We start from the raw sequence: 8,140 nt of genomic DNA on the forward strand, positions 1-8,140 counted from the left end.
ACCAGATGGCGCTGTGGAGTTTCATTTTGGCCAACCTGACTTCTCATACAAAGTTTACAACCAGTTTAGCTGAAATGCTTCTTTGATGTGTCTAGATCTAGGCTAGGTCTCTGTTGGTTTGAAGAATTATACTGTTGTCTATTTTCAGAAATGGGCAGATTTTCCTTACAAAGTATTTTCCTCATTTTGAATAGCTATTGACTTTTCTTTCATCAAAGAAAAAGAATCAATGCTGCCATTAATTTTCTTTGATATATTTATGAACCAATAATGTAAATGAATCAAGAACACAACAGATAACATTTCAAGTTTCATAAGCTGCTAGCCAGAATTATTATTAATTGTATAAGCTTGATCCAGAGTATGTTAGTTGCACTTGGACCCCGCTGAAATCGCTGTGAGAAGTTAGCTGTGGTTTAAATCCCACTGATTTGCATAGGAACTATGCACATCAAACGTTTTTTCTCTTGTTGTTGTCGTTGAAATAATCTATATTCCACCTTTAAATCGTAAGTTACAAAAGTGGTGTGCAACCTAATAACTTAAGAAAATAAATAAAAACACATTAAACACTAGTAGGTTATCAATTTTCATCTGCCATATCAAAGGAGCAATAAAAATGGATCAAACTTATCAAAGGCTTAGGACGCTCTGATGGAACAAATGCATTTTTACTAGCCAATGAAATATCAGTACCATTGTGCTTGCCAGACATCCAGGGGGAAACAGTTGCACAAGGTACAGTAGGTGTCACCACACAGAACGCCCACCTTCAAGTGATCATAGTGGACTGGTAGATCTATTCAGGGGGAGATCCTATTTCAGATAGCATGATTCCAAGCTTTTATAGGGCCTTATCAGCAGTATCTGAAGACTCTGGTAGCGAATTGGCAGCCAATGAAATTCTTTAAGCATGGTAATGTATGTGTGTGCAAGATGGTGTCCCACTTAGGTCTTCAGGTGCAGCCTTTTGAACCAACTGCAGTTTCCGATACAAAGCTGTGGGTCGTTGCACATTGAGCTCATTGCAATAAGGCAGTCTTTAGGCTACCAATACATAGACCATTGGAGCTCAGCAATCTGTGTCCAGGAATGTCTAAAGTTGACATAGCATCCAAAGCTAGTTAAAGGCCCTTCAAATTACTGAAGCCAGTTACAGTGGGATAGCTCAGTTGGTAGACCATGAGACTTAATCTCAAGGTCATGGGTTGGACAAAAAGATTCTTGCATTGGGCTAGATGGCCCTTGTGGTCATTTCAAACTCTACAATTCTATGCTTCTATGATTGAGGAGAATCTCCAAACTGTGCACTGCTTCTTTAAGGGCAATGCAATTATGTCTAGAACAGATTGACCAGTTCTCAGACCTGAGACCTACTTGCACACGGAGCCTTCATCTTCTCAGGATGCGCACCAACAGCTTATAGCCCACCCCTGTGACCAGCACACACACCCAGGGCAAGTGTATCTAGGACTCACTATATCATTAATAAGAGTGTAGTGGCTTTGTCCCATAAACTCAGTACAACCATTGTGAACTTGAACCAGAATGCATGCACTCGGCCTTAGTTCCATTTAGTACTATGATGCTATTACAGTCACATGTGGCCTAGAAAAGCTAAACAATACCATATAAAGAAAGATTAAACATCAGCCATTTTTGAAGTTATGAATCAACTCAAGGCACAAAAGAAAGGGACTAGGGAAATGGAGCTCTCTTTTTTTGCTACCAAAGCACAACTACAGAGTTTGCTCTTTATTTCATCTAATAATTCTGCCATTTGCTGAAAACAGCCTTGCCTTTTCATTCCATTTTGTACAGATACTGCAAATAATATTTGCACTGCAATTTCTAGGTACTAAACAAACAGAAAAATAATCATCTTTCTAATTGCCTTTCTACTATACATACAGTACATCCTTTCTTCTTAAAAGATGTGATGACATTTCATGAATGCCCACAGGAGTGCAAATTTATACCCTCTGTTGTTAATTCTCTTTCACGTTGTGACAACTTGCCAGTAAGTTTATTAATAAGGTGGGTGTTTGTTTGTTTTTTAAAAAATGATGGTTTGTTTCATATGACTCAAAAATGCTTTGAGTATTAGAGAAATGTAAAAGCTTGCCAGATAGGAAGAAAGAACAAAAGAAAATGTACCAGTTGTTTTAGACAGAGGGAGATGCATTGGGGGCTCATCACATGCTAGGTGAGAAGGAGGGCCCATCCCATTCCTCAGCCACAGTACTCTGAGTCATAACAGCAAGCCTTAAGGTGCTGTTATTTATTGCTTGATAATCATCCAGAAGGCTGACCTGGTCTTTGTCAATGAAACTTGAGGAGGTGGAGTTCCACTCCTTTGCCACCAGAATGCCTAGGGTAGCATCAACGCAGACTCAAGGGTCAGAGATGAAACTTCACTGTGTCTCCCTCTCTAGGCTCCCCCTCCTCAACTAACCAGTAGTTGATTGTTTTAAGTGTTTGTATCTGATGTTGGGTACTAGGGACAGAGTAGGACACCTCTGCAGACATTGAGACGAGTGTGTATATGTCAAGAGTGGAGGTCTGGGGAGCGTGGAATGTGTGGTGGGATCACTAAGCTGATCCTGCTCTCCCCTTTCCCCAAATGTTTATGCATTGGAATGGTCTGAATAGGACCCTTGTTGTTCCCTGACAGTAACTGAACTTGGAAAGTCACACTCAGCAGAAATCCAACAGAGTTGTTTGTAGAACTTCTGAATGCCTGGAAGGGTGACTAGATGCCTACATTTAATCACTGTGTAAATTGCTTTGATGTATCATACTTAGAGAGGTAAATTTTGAGGTATCATACTTAGAGAGAGAAAATAAATAGCAGGTACTTTCAAATGCTCTCACCCTCCCTGCCTCATATGCAGCAGTTAAACCTAAAGGCCAAAAGATTTGCTGCTGCATGTGGAATTTAGGATTCATATTTCTGAGTCTAAAACTGTTTATGCAGTACAATCATGCAGTAACTGAAAGTGCCAACAAATCAATATGTTGAATTTCATAGGAATCATTTAGCAGATGTTGTCACACTACTCTTCTAATTACTCTCCTCCCCCACCCAAAACACAATGGTTTTAGAGGGAGGAAATGAGTGCAAACATATAAATTCAGCTCCCATTCTGTAGAGGGAAAGTGCACTGTTATTTTTGGCATCCACGCAGGACTAGCTTGTGTTTAATCTGGAACAACACAGATGGATATTCAGTGAAGGCTGTTGCTGATACCCTCTGAGTTTAGTCTTCACTTTTTTTCAAATCAAGAAGAAATGTGCAGCATACTCCATATATACAGCCTATTAAGTATATACAGTTGGGGAAGGGCCATAGCTTAGCAGTAGAGAACATGCACTGCAAGCAGCAGGTCCCCAATTCAATTCCAGGCTTCTCCAGGTATGGAACTATCTGAAACTTAGCTTCAGAGCTCACTGCAGACAGTACTAACTGAGCTAGCTACTGGACCATTGGTCTGGCTCAATAGAAGGTTCCAATTAAGAAATGAGACCCATTGAAATAATTGAGGTATGCTTCCAATGTCATGTGCTGAGCATCAGAGTATTCACAGAGAATATGCAAGCCTTTAGGGAATAATGTTCCTTGCATCAGTGTTTTCCCCTCTTATTCCCATGGGCACATGTTGGAAACATTATCACCGATGCCCTTCTATGTTCTTTTGCTTAGTTACCCAACAGATATCAAATAACTTGGCCCTCCTCATTCTGCATGACTGATAACACGTTTGTAATTATATGACATGCTGAGAATCTCAGCAAATGTCCCAAGAGTCAGGGGACGTCTTACCACAAAGTGAGATAAAGCAGCTGTTTTGAGCAGCATAATTCCAGGGGGAACTGGAGTTTCATGCCTCCCACTGCCATCTCTGGATGTTATTATCTAATAAAAGATAACCTGAGGGAGAGAAATGCCTTTGGCTGGTGGTAGCAAGGATGCATATTAATTTAAATATTAAATGTAAATCAATAAAAAGGCTCTGGCAACTGTGTCCTAATTAAGTAATGCACGTGCTTATTCCATTATTTCATTGAAGCATATCCAGATATTTGTGGTTTGCATTGCTGCTTTGATAATCCTAACCATAATCATGACTGTGGGGTGTGGAGGGGTCCATTTTCATTGTTACATTTTAATCTCTTTCCTTTGCTTATGAAGATGCTCGGTGAAATTGTTTACTACTTATGCTTCTGCTTTCTTCAGTCACTAAGCATTTTATTTCTCAGACTTATAGCTATACTCTCATGCTTATACATGGGATTTCTGCTGGGAAAAGGCCAAGCATGACTTGGAAAGCTGATAATGTCTTTTCAGCAAATAATCACGCTCCGGAAATGAGATGAATGTAATCCTGGCAAGAGCTGGATACGATGTCACACAGGCATGTGCTGGGTTAAAACGGCCTCTTCATTTTCTGATTTGGGATTCCTTTTCCAGCAGGGATTGGAAACTGTCATGGTTTGGTAAAAAGAGAATCATTTAGATGCGAAAACCTGGGCTGGACACTATTTTTTTTAAAGAAAATGGAGTGGTTTGAGAGAGAACTTTTTCCCATGGAATGCATTCCTATTTCTTTTGTCCTGCTGTCACCTCTTGTCAAACACATCTGACAGATTTTTGAAACAATGCAAAATCCCTGTCAAACCTGTTTCCCAAAAGGAAAAAGCAGGACAAGCATTTGCGCCACACCCAATGATCCTTCCTCTAGAATGCCTCCGATTCTCTGAAATGAAAACTCCCATCTGGGCTGTATCGTACTAACACTACATGCACTGAAATTAATAGACCTAAGGTATTCATGTTTCTAAATTTTAGTGGGACTGCTCTGACTACTAAGATCAGATATGGCCCTCTTTCTCCAGCGATACAGCCATTACCTATCAGATGCCCTGTCATTCCAGCTACAGGGAGTATGACCCTGCCTTGCAGCAGGATTCAACCATGTTGCAGCCAGACATGCATGCTTTCTTTCTTTCTTTCTTTCTTTCTTTCTTTCTTTCTTTCTTTCTTTCTTTCTTTCTACTCAGCTGTCTCCCCCAGTGCCTTCCCGCTCTTGTCTTTTATACCCAGATGTTTCTGTTATCCCCCTACTTACTCCAGCTTTAATTTCTCCCTTTCACCATCATGAATTCTTTCTGTGGGATTTTGTCTGCACAGACCACTCAGGACCTTCTAGAAAGCTGCAGTTGTGAGTACACACTAGATACTATCTCCTCCTTTGTCTAGCTGGCAAGGTGAGTGATGGTACCAGTAACCAACTCAGGCTTTATATATAATTCTAACCTGGAGGCTTATGAGGTCTGTGTTAGGCTGATGAAGAATGTGAGAGAGCCCATCTTCTAACCTAGGGTAAGGATGGGGAACCTTCCTAGCCCAGGAGGCCAGGTCTTTGTCTCCTTCACCTGCCACAGATCAACTTTGACAAATAGGTGGAACCATCTATCTGAGAACCAGCTGACACCATAATGAAGCCAGGTGATTGAGACATGTCAAAATTCTTTGGAAGATGTGCTCTCAGCACTAATCAAAGGGGGCCCCCTTTAAGCAACAATCAGATGGTGCTCTGTTAGAGGAAGCCCCTTTGAAGTCTCTGCAGAGGGGCAATTAGGAGCATTTCCCCCTTTTGCAGGGAAAGCAGTTTGTGCTGGGGGAAGCACTGTGAATGGTAACTGCTTCCTTTGGAGAGAAAGAAAATGGAATCTGGAAAGGACCTTGTGGTGCTTTTCAAGTGCTGCACAAGGGGCTTTGTAAGTCCTCTGTTTGGGTTTGCTAAGCACTTTGTGTCGTGTCCAATTGCCCAACAAGCAGCTCATTGTCAGGATAAGTTCCGCGCAAGGAGCTTTGCAGGCACTGCCAGTCGACCAAGCCCCACCTGTACCTGCAGGTGGACATGATTTGTCTGAAACAGGTTCATGGGCCGGATTAGGCCCATGGGCTGAAGGTTCCCCATCCCTGTTCTCGTAGGAATGGATGAATTTTATCTGTGTCTGTTGTTGAAGTCTCTTCCTATGTACGCTTAACACAACGAGATTATTGTTATTTAAATAGTCTGGCTTTTGTTAACCAGGCGGTGTGGTGCCTTCATACTTGCTTTGTTTTATTTGCTTGACATTTTATATATTTTTAATTGTAGTGTTCCTTGCTTTGGGATTAGGCAAGCTTAAAATCTCTAATGAAGCAGTATAATAATAAGGAGTATGAAACTCTCTATGGGGTATTTCCATGATTCATTGTGTACCCTTTACCTGCTGTCAAGCGCAACCTTATCTTTCCTAATAAATCCAAACAGATTTTTATTCTTTGAACAAATAACTTTTTGTAAAGTTTTGCTTAGGAATGGGACTGGCACATCTGCACCTGAGATTTTGAAAGTCACAAAGCAGGATGCAATTTTTCATCAGGAGTGCGGCCAAGGGACTTGGCCCAAAGCTTAATGAAAGTGTCAGACACAGAAATATATATTAATAAACTGCCTTTCATGATCCGTCTCTCTTTCATTTGACATCTCTGTTACCCGACAGAGACAGCTGCCTTTTTCCTTGAAAAGTTTTGGAAACTGCAATTAAACATATCATACGATGTAGATGCTTGTCAAGCCACACCTCGTTAAGTTACCCCTGCAAAATGCCAAATATAGCCACATCATTACTGTATCATGGCAATGGGTCTTTTCATTTGGAATGCCAGGTATCATTCAGGAAAGTAATGCCATGGCTTCTGTTTTGAACACAAATCTGGAAGTGGAAAATCATAGAGTGCAAACTAATCGGAAGCTGAGCAAGCAGAGTTGGTGCGTGTTTAACATTGTAACCTCTTGGTGAGCTGTTTCTCTTTCTCATCCTATGAAGTGGAGAGATTTCTTCTACAGTAGTCTGCCTGATAAGAAACCCGAGAAAGCAGGCAAATGGTCAAATGTCATGTGAATACAGGCAACCCCTTGTATGTTCCATTTAAAAAAAATAGCCATCCTGCTTTTCAGATGTTGTTGGGCTCTAATTCTTATCAACCTGAACCATCATGGCCAATGGTCAAAGATGATGGGGAAGACAGGCCAGCAACACCTTGAGAGCCACAAGTTCCCTATCCCTGTCTAAAGTATCTTTCCTACACCAGCTATCTTTTTTTCTCTTTTTTGCAAGACTGAAAATGTCTATGTCACACATAACCCACCCAAGGGTTCTGTGGCTCCAATCACATAACAAAAATTACCATAGAGATATCAAAATTTTCAAAAGTAAGGGGTCCACAGTACAGTGGTACCTCAGGTTAAGTACTTAATTCGTTCCGGAGGTCCGTACTTAACCTGAAACTGTTCTTAACCTGAAGTGCCACTTTAGCTAATGGGGCCTCCTGCTGCTGCCACGCCGCCAGAGCTCAATTTCTGTTCTTATCCTGAAGCAAAGTTCTTAACCTGAAGCACTATTTCTGGGTTAGCGGAGTCTGTAACCTGAAGCGTATGTAACCTGAAGCGTATGTAACCCGAGGTACCACTTTACTTAGTTAATTGGGAGCCTCTGGTCTATTCTCTTAACCAGTGGGCCTTGGGCCTAAGAGCTTATCCACACTTACCGTTCCCCCTGCTCTTTCTAGGCATAGGTCTTTAAAACTCGCTCTTTAAAGCTGAAGTACAACAAATGGCAATTCAAGTTTTCTGTGGATTCTGTGGAGCCAAAAAAAAGAGTGCTTGGACATGGAGCTTTAAAACTTAGACCATGCCTTGAAAGTACAGAGGAAACCTAAGTGTGGATAAGCCCTAAATTAAGCTGTGGAAAGCTTTATCATGTCTACGAGATAGTCAAACTCAACCTTCTGGCAACAACCCACAGTCTTTTGTATTGGGGCAGTCACTTTGTGACTCCCAGTGCTGTAAAGAGTCTTGCTTTGTTCAGAAGGACACACTGGGCTGTGAGCCCAATTCAAACACTAAATCCCCACCACTATGCATAATAGAGATGGAGAACCTGTGGACCTCCAGCTATTGCTGGACTACAGTTCCCTCTATTGGCCATGGTAGCAAAAGCTGGTAGAAGCTAGAGGTTTCCCTCCCTGGTGGATAAGATTCTTGTCCCCTAACAATGCAGTGATCCTATATATGTCTCTTCAGA

The 8,140-nt window shown here is 41.4% G+C and overlaps 1 long non-coding RNA gene across 1 annotated transcript; it reads right to left on the reverse strand.

Annotated features, from left to right (window-relative positions):
* Positions 1-4,229: 4,229 nt before the first annotated feature.
* LOC309342057 lies at positions 4,230-5,467 on the reverse strand. The gene is made up of 2 exons (XR_014156693.1): positions 5,319-5,467; positions 4,230-4,485 (listed from the first exon to the last, which is right to left on the reverse strand). It is a non-coding gene; the product is annotated as an uncharacterized lncRNA (long non-coding RNA).
* Between the last annotated feature and the right edge of the window lie 2,673 nt (positions 5,468-8,140).

This window comes from Podarcis erhardii, assembly GCF_964252035.2.
Source record: "Podarcis erhardii genome assembly, chromosome: 5".
Taxonomy (NCBI): domain Eukaryota; kingdom Metazoa; phylum Chordata; class Lepidosauria; order Squamata; family Lacertidae; genus Podarcis; species Podarcis erhardii.